This window comes from Globicephala melas, chromosome 2 (genome assembly GCF_963455315.2).
Source record: "Globicephala melas chromosome 2, mGloMel1.2, whole genome shotgun sequence".
NCBI classification, from domain to species: domain Eukaryota; kingdom Metazoa; phylum Chordata; class Mammalia; order Artiodactyla; family Delphinidae; genus Globicephala; species Globicephala melas.
This window is the reverse complement of record NC_083315.2, coordinates 113,009,037-113,023,015: the sequence shown is the minus strand read 5'-3', so window position 1 is coordinate 113,023,015 and position 13,979 is coordinate 113,009,037. Positions and strand designations below refer to the sequence as shown.

Sequence of the window (13,979 nt, the reverse complement as noted above, 5' to 3'; positions counted from 1 at the left end):
ACGAGAGTAAGGATGACTTGCTTTTTGTTCTCCCTGCAAATACCTTCTTGGATCAGTTGCCTACTGGGGAGTTCTGAGAACCATGGCACCATCAGTATTGGGCAGCCATACCCTGGCCCGTGTCCTTGCCCTTCTGAGTCAGTTTCCTTCACTATGGGGAATAAGAGGCATGAAGTCTTCTCGATTGACTCGAGGTAGAGGGCTGAGAATGGGATATACAGACAGAATCAATAAGTACTCCCAGTGTCAACCTTCTCTTCTTGTCTCTAGTGGCAGCTCGTCCCCTGCCCTCATCAGAATAAAAAACAGCCTCTATGTTTTTACTTCTTTGCTTCCGATATGAGAAAACCATAGTTGCTTCCCTTAAGCAAGATAGTTACTCTTTCCCTTTACATGTATTTAGACTAAGCAGAATATGTTTTGACTTAAAATGGTACTTTGCAGCCTTGCTGATCTAAAACCACCTTTATGCAAACGGGCCAGAGGGCAACGTGAATGTATTTCCTTTAAAGATAAACTTCCAAGGTGTTTTATAAATTTATTTTCCTGGAAAGAAATTAATTTTGGGGTTTTAAAGCCTAATAATATTCTAATTTTACCCTTCTAAAATAGTAGTTTACAGTTTCCCTTATTCTAAAGTAAGTGAAAATACATGTCCAACAACAAAATTGAATTTCTTTTGAGCAGCCCTACAAGAGCACTAATTTTCCCTAGGATGAAGGTCAAGAAATATGTGTAAAGAGATTTAAGAATTAAGTAGGTGTGAAAATAGCTATTAAAGCACAGAGAAAAATAGGCAAAACAAGCTTTTCAGTTTTAAATTATGAAACATATCCCATACTTTTTTTTTTTTTTGCGGTACTCGGGCCTCTCACCGTTGTGGCCTCTCCCGCTGCGGAGCACAGGCTCCGGACGCGCAGGCTCAGCGGCCATGGCTCACGGGCCCAGCCGCTCCGCGGCACGTGGGATCCTCCCGCACCGGGGCACGAACCCACGTACCCTGCATCGGCAGGCGGACTCTTAACCACTGCGCCACCAGGGAAGCCCCTCCCATACATTTTTAAGGGAAAGAAATGTCTATTTTTTATATTAGACTCGATGCTCAGATGAAAGAAAAATACGATCTACTCTAATAACAGAAGCCTCGCTATTTGTGGTCTAAGGCTTTTCTTGTATCATTCTTGTCTTAATATGACTATATTTTCCTATATTTATAGCATTTCTCTTCTGGGGTGATGGAACCACTGACAAGTGCCCCTTCTTATGTGTCTCTCTTAAGATTTTCTTCTTTTTTTTGTCTTAGAGAGCACGGATCTGATGTCATTTTCAATGTACAGCTTTTTATCACTCGAGGGAAAAGCAGAGCCATGTTATATTTAGTACTTTCATTTCTTCTGATTAAATATGAATTACTATGAAATTTTTCTCATCATCTAACACGCTATAATACGCCAACAGCTTTTTAATACACTATATAAGCACAAACTTCTGCTCTAAGAGTTTAATTTGCCCCTCTAATCCAATCACATCAACCTTATTTCTCTTATCAGAGATTCCCATTTTGAATTAAATGAGCTCATTAGTTTTAATCAAAAGCAGAGAGATCAAAACTTAAACGTAAATGCTTTAGATCAGAACTGTCAGTCAGCCGTGCAGTTCTATTTTACTAAAACACAAGATCAGAGACCCTTAGAACCAATTTTTTCTCGTAAGGGATGCCAAGAGCTTGAAGATGCTATATCCCTTTTTTTTTTTTTCCTTCCTCCCAAGGACAGATTATACATTTAAGGTTAGACTTAATTTATAGCACTTTTTCATCCTGGTGGAAGTAGAAAAGTATGCCAATCTACTAGTGTCCTTTTCACATTTATTGGCCCTGGTCCTCAGAGACTTGAACTAATGTGAAGCCATCAGAATCCACACCACAGACTTAGCCTCAACAGTTCAGCTCTGTTCAGCGAGACTGTGTTTGCAACAGCTGAGGAAAAATGCAACTTCCCAGAAAAGCGAACTATGTTTTATGGCTGAGGTCCAGGATACCCTGACCCAGGAAGGAAGGAACCATGTAACTGTGAATAATTCAGGCATCGTTAGAAATTGTTATTGTTTTTAGTATGTGGAACTGCACAGGTAAACACTTAGTGGGCACTTTAGAGACCCCAGCAAAGGTGCTTCCCGCTGGGTGACACAACGGGAGACACGAGCTTCCCATGAGCTGTGGAGCAGAATGCTGCGTACTGCTCTGGCTGGGCAGTGAATATAACGCCCCCATCCCCCTGCCCCATGTGTTAAATCTCCAGCATATACAGGAGCAGCGTTCATTAAACCCAGGACAACTGGTGTGAGAGGAATGCTGAGGTTAGATTTTGCCCCAGTGGAGCTGAGATTGAAAATCTAAACTGGTCCTCAAGCTGTCTTTCAAGAGCATGGGGATTTGGGGGGTGGTCAGGGAGAAGAGAGAGGGCAACTTCGAAAAGAGTTTGATTTCTGATAAAGATTTCTGCTTTAATTCCACACGGCCTTCTAATTCTGAGGACAGGGACAGAAGTAACCTGCCACACTGGCCCTTTCAAAGGATACGTGACAAACTCATTCCCAGCACACACGTACACAGCCACGTTTGCTCAAGGGCTGGCAAATAGGCTCGGGTTATCCCAGCTCTGACAGTGGTGTCTCTCACGCAAAGAGACATATTATCTGCATGTGACAGGAGTAGCCACTTTAGAACAGAAGCTTTCTAAGTGTCTCAGGTGAAAAGCACGGATTGTGATGAAGGCTCTATTGGGAGAGAACCAAGGGAGCATGGCCTTGGTGACGTGCGACATGACTGTAGCACTGAATAGAGAAAGGGTGTGTGTGTGTGTGTTGGGCGGATATGAAGAGAGGACAAAATAGTGAGAAAAGTATCCTTAGGACTTCTGCTCTATTAAGACCGTGGAACCAATCTAGGTCAAAAAAGCGTATTGGAGTGCTTTCTAGATCTCACACGCTTTTCTGTCAGCTTTTTGAGACAGGCCATGATTGCTGCATAATCTCATAAGAAATTTGGGATTCAGAGAAGTTATATCTGCTGCCAGAGACAAAGGAGAAATTGATGGGTGAAGCTGGATTAAGTGGTCAAAGCCCAGATATGGCCAGTTTTGACCTATGAATTATAAACAAGGAGCTGAAAAAGAAAACAAAAACAAGATCCACACAACTGAAAGCTAGATAAAGAAATAGACTCTCTTTTGGTGAATCTCAAGGGCCTCAACTTTTAAGTAAATCTAAATGATCTCAGCTCTTGAAATGTCAGTTTTTGCATATTTTGTGAAATTTACAGAACAATTCATAGCAAAAGTTGTAATAATTTTTATGTTGGCAAATTCCACCATAAGGTGAAAGTATATCTGCATTATTCCACCTCTGTTTATAATTTCCTAACTGGTACTGTAGTTGCTGCTTCCTTGTTATTATGAAGGGGCAGGAGGTGGTGATGAAGGTCGGTGGCTGAGAACCATCTAGTTCTCACTGGCCAAGCCAAGGGCCAGGTATATTCTGAGCACTTCTGGGATTCTCTCCAGGGTCCCTGCAAGTGGATGAGGCCAAAGCAGAAAGAGGGCCTTTCTTTTTAGCACACTCCAAATGTCTGTGGTGCAGCCCTAGTGTCAGAGCCTCCAACTGCCATCAGATCCTGATGGGGGTGGGGGAGAAAAGAAAAGTTTTGAGAAAAGTCAAAACTCCTCAAGTGTGAACACAGTATTTTTCCTTTTAAAGGAGACGTGGCATTGGGCTAAGTTATTAAGATATGAAGGGAAATATACTCTTCCACCATTTCATTGCCTAAATGAATCTTTCCTTTTTCAGAAATTCTGTGCAAAGTGCGAACAACCAAAATGACTTTCACAAGACAAGGGAAGAGATGTTGGTTCATTTTGCAGTTATCTTGATAAAGCCAATCTGTTTCACTGGCGTATGCTGTTACCTTTGTTAGATACTGATGTACTTTAGAACTTGAGAATGAGTATATGTCAAGTATGTAACAAGTTCTTTCTTTTCTTACAAAAATTTTCCTGCACTTCCTTAGCCACTTGGAAGTTAGGTTTGATCATGTGGCTTTCTGTGGCCAGTGGAATGTGAGCAAAAGTCGTGTCACTTTCAGGTGGAATTCTCGAGAAAAGCAGGTCACGAGGCGCTACTTTCTCTTTCTCTCTGCTCTGGTGACTTCCAACATTTCAGATGGTGGCTGGTCCATCAGCCGGGGTCTTGGAATGAGGAAAATGTGGGACAGACTCTTTAGCCCACCCTCACAGAAATAATCTTTGTTGTAATTTGGGGATTGTTTTATTTACTGCAACATAACTTAGCCCAAGCTGACAGAGGAAAATACCAAATCTTTATTATTATATAAAAATATATGTTGTCCGAGTCTCCCAGATCGTCAGTGGCAGAGCACACAGCCATGATCTGTTTGACTCCAAAGTTCATGATATGTCCAATATTCCAGTTCTTACATTTATTTATATTCTCATTTTATCTCTTATGCTGGGGCAGCAGGGTGGAGACAGGTCTAACTTTGATTCCCTATAGCACATAGCATGGTTCCTTAAACCCACAGCAAAGATTTACATGTATATACATATACGTGTGTGTGTGTATATATGTATATATATAAATAAATATATATAAAATATATGTGTATATATACATACATGTATTATTTATATATATTTAATATATTCAATAACTAATATTCATTAAACATTGACATTAATGTAATAAGATCTCCCCAACTTAGTTTCCCCATAGTAGGCCAATGGGAAAAATAAATCTTTTCTCACGGAAATTGTCCCAGTGGATTTTATGTTTATCCAGGATGACAGCTGTGGTTATCTAAAAATGCCACAAATTCTTCAATACTCCTCCTCCCACAAGGTGTAGCCTACTTCCTTTCCCCTTGAGTGTGGGCTAGACTTGGTGACTTACTTCTAATAAATAGCGTGTGGCAGAGTTGGCGGTGTATGACTTGGTCATAACAGGCAGCGTGGCTTCCTTGTTGCTGTCTCCCGGGTCATTCACTCTGATGGGAACCAGCTGCCGTATTGTAAGGACACTTGAGCAGCCCTATGGGGAGGCTAAGGTAGTGAGGCACTGAGGCTTCCTACTCTCAGTCACGTGAGTGAGCTTAGATGTGGACCCTCCTGCCCCAATCAAGCGTTCAGATGACTCTGCTCTGACTGACCTCTCTATGGCAACCTCATGAGAGATCCCAAGCTACAGCTAACCCTGACAAGCTGCTCCTGGATCCCTGACCTCTAGAATGGGATATCTTTGCTTTTTAAAAATCTATCAGTATTGAGGGTAATTTGTTATGCAAAGATAGATAATATAACACCCACGTGGAACCTCTTTTTGGACAAATCATAGCCTTGTTTTGATATGTGACAACCGTGTACGTGGGTAAAACTCATGTGATTTTGAGAAGGAATGCCTTGCCCAGAGTGTCAGTACCTGGTGAATTCACATATGTAAGGAAAACTACCTGCAGTGCTGATTTTCTAAGTGGGGTCTGTGTTTTCAATGCTCAACTGATTTTTTAAAATGTGCAGTTTGCAAAAGGTGCTGTCAACAGCGTCATCTGCAAGACTGTGATACCTTGAAAGGCAGGCTTGACGACTTGCTTATCTTTTTTGTATCTATTCCCTGCTCTTCTCCAGCCCCCACGCATCCCCCTCAAGTGCCTAGGATTACGTTTTACATAAGTAGGCACTCAGTTTGCATGTTGGATTCAGTAATATTCGGATGCATTCTTTTAAGAAGAATTATTCATTTTACCCCTGCCCATTCTCTCACACCAAACCTCTTGTCCCAAGAAGTCTTTTTTTCTTTTTTGGAGGAGAAGGAGCCATTATGTCCTCTTCTTATATTCATTTCTAAGGAAGCATTTTTTGCTAAGTGTTATTTTGAGAGTCATGGACTAGTGGGTGTGGTCGTTAAAAGAGGATTGGCCTGCTTTCGTCCAGAATTAGAGAATACTTTGCTCTCTGTCTTTTGCGAGTTGGTTTCCATCCCACTGGGCTGTCCTCTACCATCCTCAACCATGTGCCAGGGTGACTTTGAAGGGGGTGATGGGCCTTCGTAGGCTACACTGAGATCCTCGGCCACTGGCGGGGAGGCAGTGCCCAGCATTTTCTGTGGACCCAAGTTGTACCACCTTTTGGATGTCAGGCCAATGCAGTTGCAGCCGCTACCCTCTGGCTCGGCAATCAGCCTCTCTCAGCGTCAGTGCTTGCTCTGGAGTTTGACGGAAAAGCCAAATTTATTGAAGTCTCATTAGGGCTGATTCCTGCTCCCACTGAGTTGTGTCTTCAGCTTTGTTTAGAAACTTGTGAATCATTAACTGAAACTCCAGAGCATAGCTGTGAAAATAATTGTGGTTCAATAATGATGTAATAAACTTCTCTCAGTATAACATTAAAAATAATCCACCGAAAAAAGAGGCAAAAATAATCATCTGCCATCCCATGCCACCTGTCAGCACAAGCTCCCCGGCAACGCCTCGGATGAGAATTGCAACGCATAAGGTTGGGGTTGCTACTTGGGGGGCTGTCCCCTGAGGGAGAGGAGCGCGTTCAGCTGCCGCCTGCTGCTCCACAGTTGGTGTTTGGATGATACCACTCTGGGGGAAATACACACAGTGTCAGAGCCAAGCTGCTACCAGTGGGTGTTTCTATACACAACTGCTAAGCTTCAGGAAAGTTCAAGGGGAAAGACTGGGTATTGGAAAGATAGACTTTGAGAGTCTATGAGATCCCACATGACCCGTTCTGCAGCAGGCTGTGTACTCCAAAGAACATGCCATCTGAATACTGCAACGGTTTTAAATCTTACTGGAGGCTCCCTATAAATGTTGCCACTTGAGGGATCTATTCTGGGAGAAAAATATAGCATGTCCTCCCGGGATGCTGCTTGGATTCCATTACCAATATTGCTTGTGGGATCGAGTGTGGCAGTGCTTTTATCATGACTATAAAGTGGTTACGAGCCAATTCCTCATATAAAACATACTCAATAACATTGAGGCTTTTTTGCCTTTTCTGTTTCCTGCTTTTATTTCCTTCCTTCCTTTCCTTTCTTTCTTTCTTTTTTTAACGACAAACACGATGTCAGACAAAGGGCATCAGGACTTAGTCTTTGTAGTACAAAACAAAATAACAATACATAAACACCTCTGTGAAGGCAGCTTGAAACCCCATGTTTTCTATTAAAAAGTCATGTTCAATCTTCACTGTTGATAGAACCGAATAGCTAACACAGAGAACATTGTATATCAGAAAGGTCAATAGTTATTATGAGCTACAAATATATTTTTTTCCATCCTTCAGGCTGTTTAGCGCATATCACAGCATGAGCAGCTGTCTTCTTTAATGCTTTTAAAATTAGAATCCCAAAGAGGAAGAAAAAATTATGGTTGCAGTGATTGCTCTTTGCTTTTGTAAGTTTACTTTAATATGCTATTTTATATACATGAATCTTCGGTGCAGCCTATCCACGGGGCAGTAACTGGTTGCCAGTATCGAGTTGAACTGCCACGTTTATTTTCTTAGCATCCTGGCCAAATCTCCATCTCAGGCACAGATGTTGTCGACATACCATATTTTCAAAAGGAGTCATATAGAGGAGTCTGGTTACAGAGGCACTTGCAGACACACACATATGCATTCTGCCTTTCCATTGCTTAAAAGGTCTGTGACTAACTACAACAATGCCATGTGATGAGAAACAGTTATGCAGCACTGGGTGAAAAATCAGGCAGTGATTCAAACCATTGATACACAAAGTATCGCTCTCCACCTGCAAAGTGCAGATGTGTGGCCTGAGAGGGCACCTTTTAGGTTGTTGAAGGTTGATCTTCTGCCTGTGCCTGGAACTCCTGGTCCTTACTCGGCACATAGCCCTAAAGACAAGGAGTATTTCACGCAGCACATGTAAGCATATACTGGACGTTATAGCTCGCTCAGTCTTTGTTCAGTTATTTACATTAAATACGTAATGAGTATCTATAATGAGCTGGGACTGTTTATAACAGTGCTTACATTTGGGAGGAGGGGAAAATATATAACCGTTTCTGGAAGTGCTTAATGCTCGAAAGAAGAGCGATGCAGGGTAAGGGGCTAGCGAGCGATGAGGGCCACATTTTTGTTGTGTGGTCACAGAACACTAAGTCGTGTGGATGTCGGGGTGAAGATGCCACAGCTCCGGGCTCATGATTCGAGTTGCAGCTTCATCGCTCTGCGCTGGTAAATAGCTTTACGGAAAACTATTATTTGCATAGATATGTGCCAGTGACGATGAAATTCTAGAACTGTTACCCTTTGGACTTTTGTCCAAAATTAAAATAAGTGATATACTAAAGGTGAATAATTTAACATGTAGGAAACTAAGGGAGGGGTCACTAAGAATTTTCCAGAGTGTCCTGTGCCTCCCAGATGAACCTATTGGCATTGTCATTTATTTGAGGATCTCCAGAGAGAGCAGCTTCAGTAGAAAAGTGGGATAAAGATTGAGTAAATAAGTGACTACTTCTCTTTGGTGAATTTGGTGATGAAAATAAAGAGAGCTGAGTATGTTTATTGATTGAGAGGACTGAGTTTAAAGTTGTCTGTATTAGAAATGCTAATTGAAGAATTTAAATCCTAAGGGCTATTTCGTTAGTAACACAGAAAAAGAGGTGAGCCTCTGAAATGGGGGGAAGAAAAAAAAGGATGTGAGCAAAAAAAGGGAGAGGGGGAGGGTGATGGGAACCGCGCTGAACAACTTAATCTCAATAGAGTAAAGGTCGTTTGCTGAGATAAAGGAAGTAGGAGAAGGAGGGGATTTTGAGAGTAAAGAAAAAAGCTGTGGAGCAGCTCATGTGGGCGAAGCAAGGAGGATCAATAGAAAATAAGCAATAAGATTACACAGTGGTTAGAAGTTGCATGACTTAACTGTAAGCGCACTGATTTTCTAGGGTACCCTAATAATAATGGCTTTGTGGTTTTTCAAGGCATTGCTCAGGATAGTGGGTTTTTCCCAGGGATGGGAGCAGGCTCAATGGTAATGAAAGAAAGACAATAGAGTGAGGGACTCCAAAGGGTTAAGAGACAATCAAGTGAGGATGGATAGAGTGATGAGCTGGGGAACAGGAAAGAATGACAGGGGTAGTGGTGGGGTAGAGGTGGTGACGTGGGTGAGACAGCCGGTAAGGGGGGGCTTTCTTCCCAAAATGATTTGTGAGAATGCTATTTGTTGCTTTTAAACAAGTTCATCTTTTTTTTTTTTTTTTTTTTTTTTGCGGTACGTGGGCCTCTCACTGTTGTGGCCTCTCCCATTGCGGAGCACAGGCTCCGGACGTGCAGGCCCAGCAGCCATGGCTCACGGGCCCAGCCGCTCCGCGGCATGTGGGATCTTCCCGGACCGGGGCACGAACCCGTGTCCCCTGCATCGGCAGGTGGACTCTCAACCACTGCGCCACCAGGGGAGCCCAAGTTCATCTTTTTGATCTATATATATTTTCTACATTCATAGAAAAATCGGAAGATATGCAAAAGTATAAATAAGAAAAAAAACAACAACCCAGTAACCTTATCCCCAGCTACAGTCACTATTAACACTAATATGTTTTGTTGCTGCCTTATTTACTATTAATTTATATATTTATTTCAAAAGTGGGATCACACCCATATCTCCTACATTTTTTAATGTTAAAAAAAAGTCACAGCTCACTAGGGGATAATAGCTGGGCTTTGATTAGACACTGTTTGGGGAATAAAAGGACGTTGGGGCTCTAGCGGCCTTGGTTGCAAGGCAACTTTAAAAGTAAGAAATGATAGTATCTGCACGTGCCTACATCAGTTCATCACTTTCAAATACACTATTTTTCCTGGCTCTGTAATGTTCCATTACATGGTGATGAATTTCTTTGAAATTAATCTTCCTTCAACTTTCTCATCACGTCTTTGGGTGGATTTCTAGAAAGAGTATTACTGGGTCAAAGAGGATAAGCTTTTTTGTTTAAAGCTAATATGTACAATTTGTTTTCCAGAAAAGTTGTGCTGTGTTATCAGTTTATATGTTTCTCAGCAGTGTTTGATGTCCATATTAAGTGCCATCTTAATATATTTCTTGTTTGCTAAAAATATTAAATTAGCAGAAGATACAGAGAAGATACCCTGAAAAGCAATATGTAGAAACATCTCACGTGCTTAATTTGCATTTTTCTTTCTAATGATGTTGAATAATGTTTTAATACATACTTACTGGCTACTTGAATTTTTTTCAGTGACTCATTTATGTCCTCTATTTTCCAATTGAGTTTTACTCTCTTTTCTTATCAATTTGAATGAGATGCTTAGATATATGTATTAAGGATATTATCTTTGCCATATTTCTTGCAAACATTTCCCCATTTTTTTGCCTTTTACTTCTGTTTAGGATGTTCATTGATAAACATACGTTTTTTAAATTTTATATAGAGAAATCTATACATTTTTCCCTTTGTAACTTTTTTTTTGTTGCTCTCATACCTTAGAAAGGTTTTCTCTATTTTTTCTAACAGGTAGTTGGCATTTTAAAAATGAAGCATGGTTAAAGGTCAAGGAATGGCTGTGCCAGTGGGGAACTATAGGTAAGTCAAGAAATGAGTTTGTTGAGCTTTGGCAGTCGAGGAAATCTGTGTGGAATCGGGACCCATCCTGGATACTCTGACTCTGGCGTCTGTTGCCGTCCGGTGGAGACGGCTGCGCAGACCTTACAGCACCAGCCTTCGCCATTGAGGAAGGTTCACGAAAGGTGTGGGTGTTGACAGACAGCGGCATTGAGAACAGGTAAGGAATGCTGTTTTGTTCTTTTTTAAGAGGAAGTTTTTATGTGCTGAGGTTGGGGGAAATGTTGCGGAAGCGGCAGTGGGAGCGCCGGGTGATAACCACTGCTCTTTCATGCTGGGAGAGTCAGAAGCGTAGGAATGAATCATGGCCTCTGTTAAGAGCAAGTTTCTAGAGTATTGGGCTCTAAGGGAAAAGGGCTTCAATAAAGGTGAAGAAGCAGAGGTGGGGCTTGTGGAAAAGATGGTGGCAATAGCAGAGCTTACTCCTAATGACGGTTCCCAGATGAACACACAGCCTTGTTAAATTTGAATTTCAGATAAACGATGACTGCTTTTTTTAGTATGACCCAAATATTGCATGTACGTTTCAAATTTAACTGGGAAGGCTGTAGTTTTACCTGTTAAGTCTGGAACCCCTGCTCATGGAAGAATGAGGACTCTATGTGGCACCGAGGAAGGGTTTCGTGTGAGAGAGTCACGTGGTTAGCAAGAAGGAAGAATGGAGGAGTTTAGGAGACTGGCCGGGGATACATCTGTTTGACACAGAAAAGGTTCTGAATGGCTGGAACTTTCTCACTGGAGAGTGTTAGAGAGCCGGGCAATAATTGAAAATTCAAGTGCACGTTGGTGTGATGAAGTGGCTTTTTCAAATTTGCCTTCTTGGATATGGGGTCCAGCACGGCGGCCAGTTTTTATTTTCCTGTGTGAACGTGTGTGTTCTGGGTGGAGAGGAGAGCCTGGGTTGGCAGGTCTCCACAAATGTCTCCTGAGTCAGTATCTTCTGCTAATTTATTATTTTTTATCATACAGGAGGAATTTGACTAGGCAGCTAAAATTTGTTGGTTTTATTATGGCTCTATTCCAACACATCTTGAAGTGGTTATTTTTCAAAGTGTTTTCAGTTCGAAGTACTATATTAAATCCATCATCAATAAAGAACTGAGGTTTATTTATTGGAGAATATTCTTAGTAACATTATTTATACTTTGTAATAATTTAGAGGAGCCAGAAATGGGAGATAACCCCATAATTATCTATATCTGTTATTTTGCTAATGAATATCTATTTTTGACACCTTTAATTAAGCAAATTTTCCTTTATCTTATGATCCCAGTGAGTTTCAATGACCACTGTCCTATCTCAGCACCTAAACAAAGTCTTCTTACCCCCTGGCAGAAGTAGCCCTGCTTTGCTGCAAAGAAGACAGGACTCCATCCTTAGGATCTTGGTCAGCTGATATACGTGTAGGCATCACAATACACGTGTAGGCATCATTTCCGTATCTGAAGTTGAGGTTACGTCATTTGTATACTGTCTTCAAGGCTATGCATAGTCTTCCCAAGTGGGGGGGATAAAAAAGCAGTCATTTTTTTAATGATTCTATTTATATCGTTCGCAAGTAGCTTTGCTGTTCCCTTTTTCCTTCAATTTAAAAACATAAAGGCTATTTATTGCTACCGGTGATGGTGAAAATGGGGTAGAAGCAGCCTTTTCTCAAACTGGGTGCAAAGCAAGTGTGTCGATACTATTATAATTACTGCCCCCTTTCCTGCTTCGCATATAACGCTCTAATGAGGTACTTGATATTTTTCACATCAACACTTCAGCGTTATATCAGGATGGCATCTGGGACTAAACTGTATATTCTGTAATGCCCAATGATTGTTTTAAAGACTGGCACTGCATGTTTCCTGTTGCCTGGTAGCTGAACGCTCCCACCACATTCGTCATAATTGTTTTGTGGTTAATCCTCTCCAGAGCAGGGACACCAGGTATTTATGGTCGCCCTTGCTCTAGGTCTTCAATTATTTGACCTTACGTGTGAATGAGTCCATCTATAACAGTAGGCTGTTGTTTGCCCACTTCTCCATTTTTTATTGCGTTTATTTCTAACAAACTCCATTTGCAGTTCTCAGTATTTTTTAATAGCTTGAGAAGCTGCATGTTAGAAATGACATGAAAGTTCAGATCATATACCTGGAGAAAATGCCCCTCTCGTGATGCTTATCCTCACGTTTGACTCAGAGGTATGACCTGTGTCTTTAGTTTCCTCCTGAATCACTTCAGTTACAAGCCAAAGCAAATACATCCAAATAAGTTTCCCTGAAATAGCAAATGATTTATACGTAAAACACTTGCGATCGAGCACTCTTTTATTCTGTAGAGAGGCTTTAGAATATTTTCCACTCGTTGCGCAAATAACGCACAGGTATTGTAATGATTTCTGGTATTAATTATTCACATGGGAGATAATATTGCCTTTACTTTCTTCTGGCAAGTGTCATATATTATTCTTTTGGTGCTAAAATCGTGTTATATTCTTTAACTTATAAACATCTAATATACTAGACAAACTAGCTTATATCTAAAATGGAAGCTAAAATACGTAAAGCCAAACTAGAAAGGTCTTTATTCTGAAAGTTATGTCTTGCCCTTCAAAATTCTTTTGTTGACACTAATAATCAACATCTACAATCCTTCCTCGAAAAGTAGAGTGCCTCTCCCCGACCAGGTAAAATAGTTTGTATGTAAGTAATTTAGGGGAAGACAGAAGTAGACTTAAAGGGGAAACAAGGGCAGAGAAGAAATTATCTTTCTACCAAGAGAGTTAGTTTACTTTAAAAAGAATATTCTCTTACACAATTTGAAGTCTAACATTTTAGGAGATGCATGTAAGTCCGAAAACATAAAATTATCAATAACAATCCTTGCTATTTTGACAATTCTTTTCCTTTCCCTTTGTGGCTTGTTGGGAAAGAAAGCAAGCATTTAGATACATGCAGAACATGTAAGTCATCTCAGTAAGATGATATTCTTGGGATTTTCCATATTTATATATTTTTTTTCCTACTTTGTATTTTCACTACCCAAGAGCCCTGGCTGTTATTTTTTTCCCGAAGTCTGCAGATCACCCCGTGGATTAACAAATGATTGAGGAGTCTCTCTTAAAAGACTCTTTAAAAAACTGTCAGAATCAGCCTGAGACAAAGATTTATTATGAACTATTTAAAGGGCTTAATATATGTATCCCCAAATGAGCCCTTGGAGCAAACTAAAAAGGAAGAGTGGAATTCTCAAAGAATAGGAAAAATTCTCCAATGCCCCACTTTCTTCATACCATGATTACTGTTTACTC

General features: G+C 40.8%; 1 protein-coding gene across 11 annotated transcripts in view; it reads right to left on the bottom strand.

Moving 5' to 3' along the window:
• The window catches only part of NPAS3 (neuronal PAS domain protein 3), an 870,998-nt gene that overhangs the window by 68,390 nt on the left and 788,629 nt on the right, over window positions 1-13,979 (bottom strand). The window lies entirely within an intron of this gene.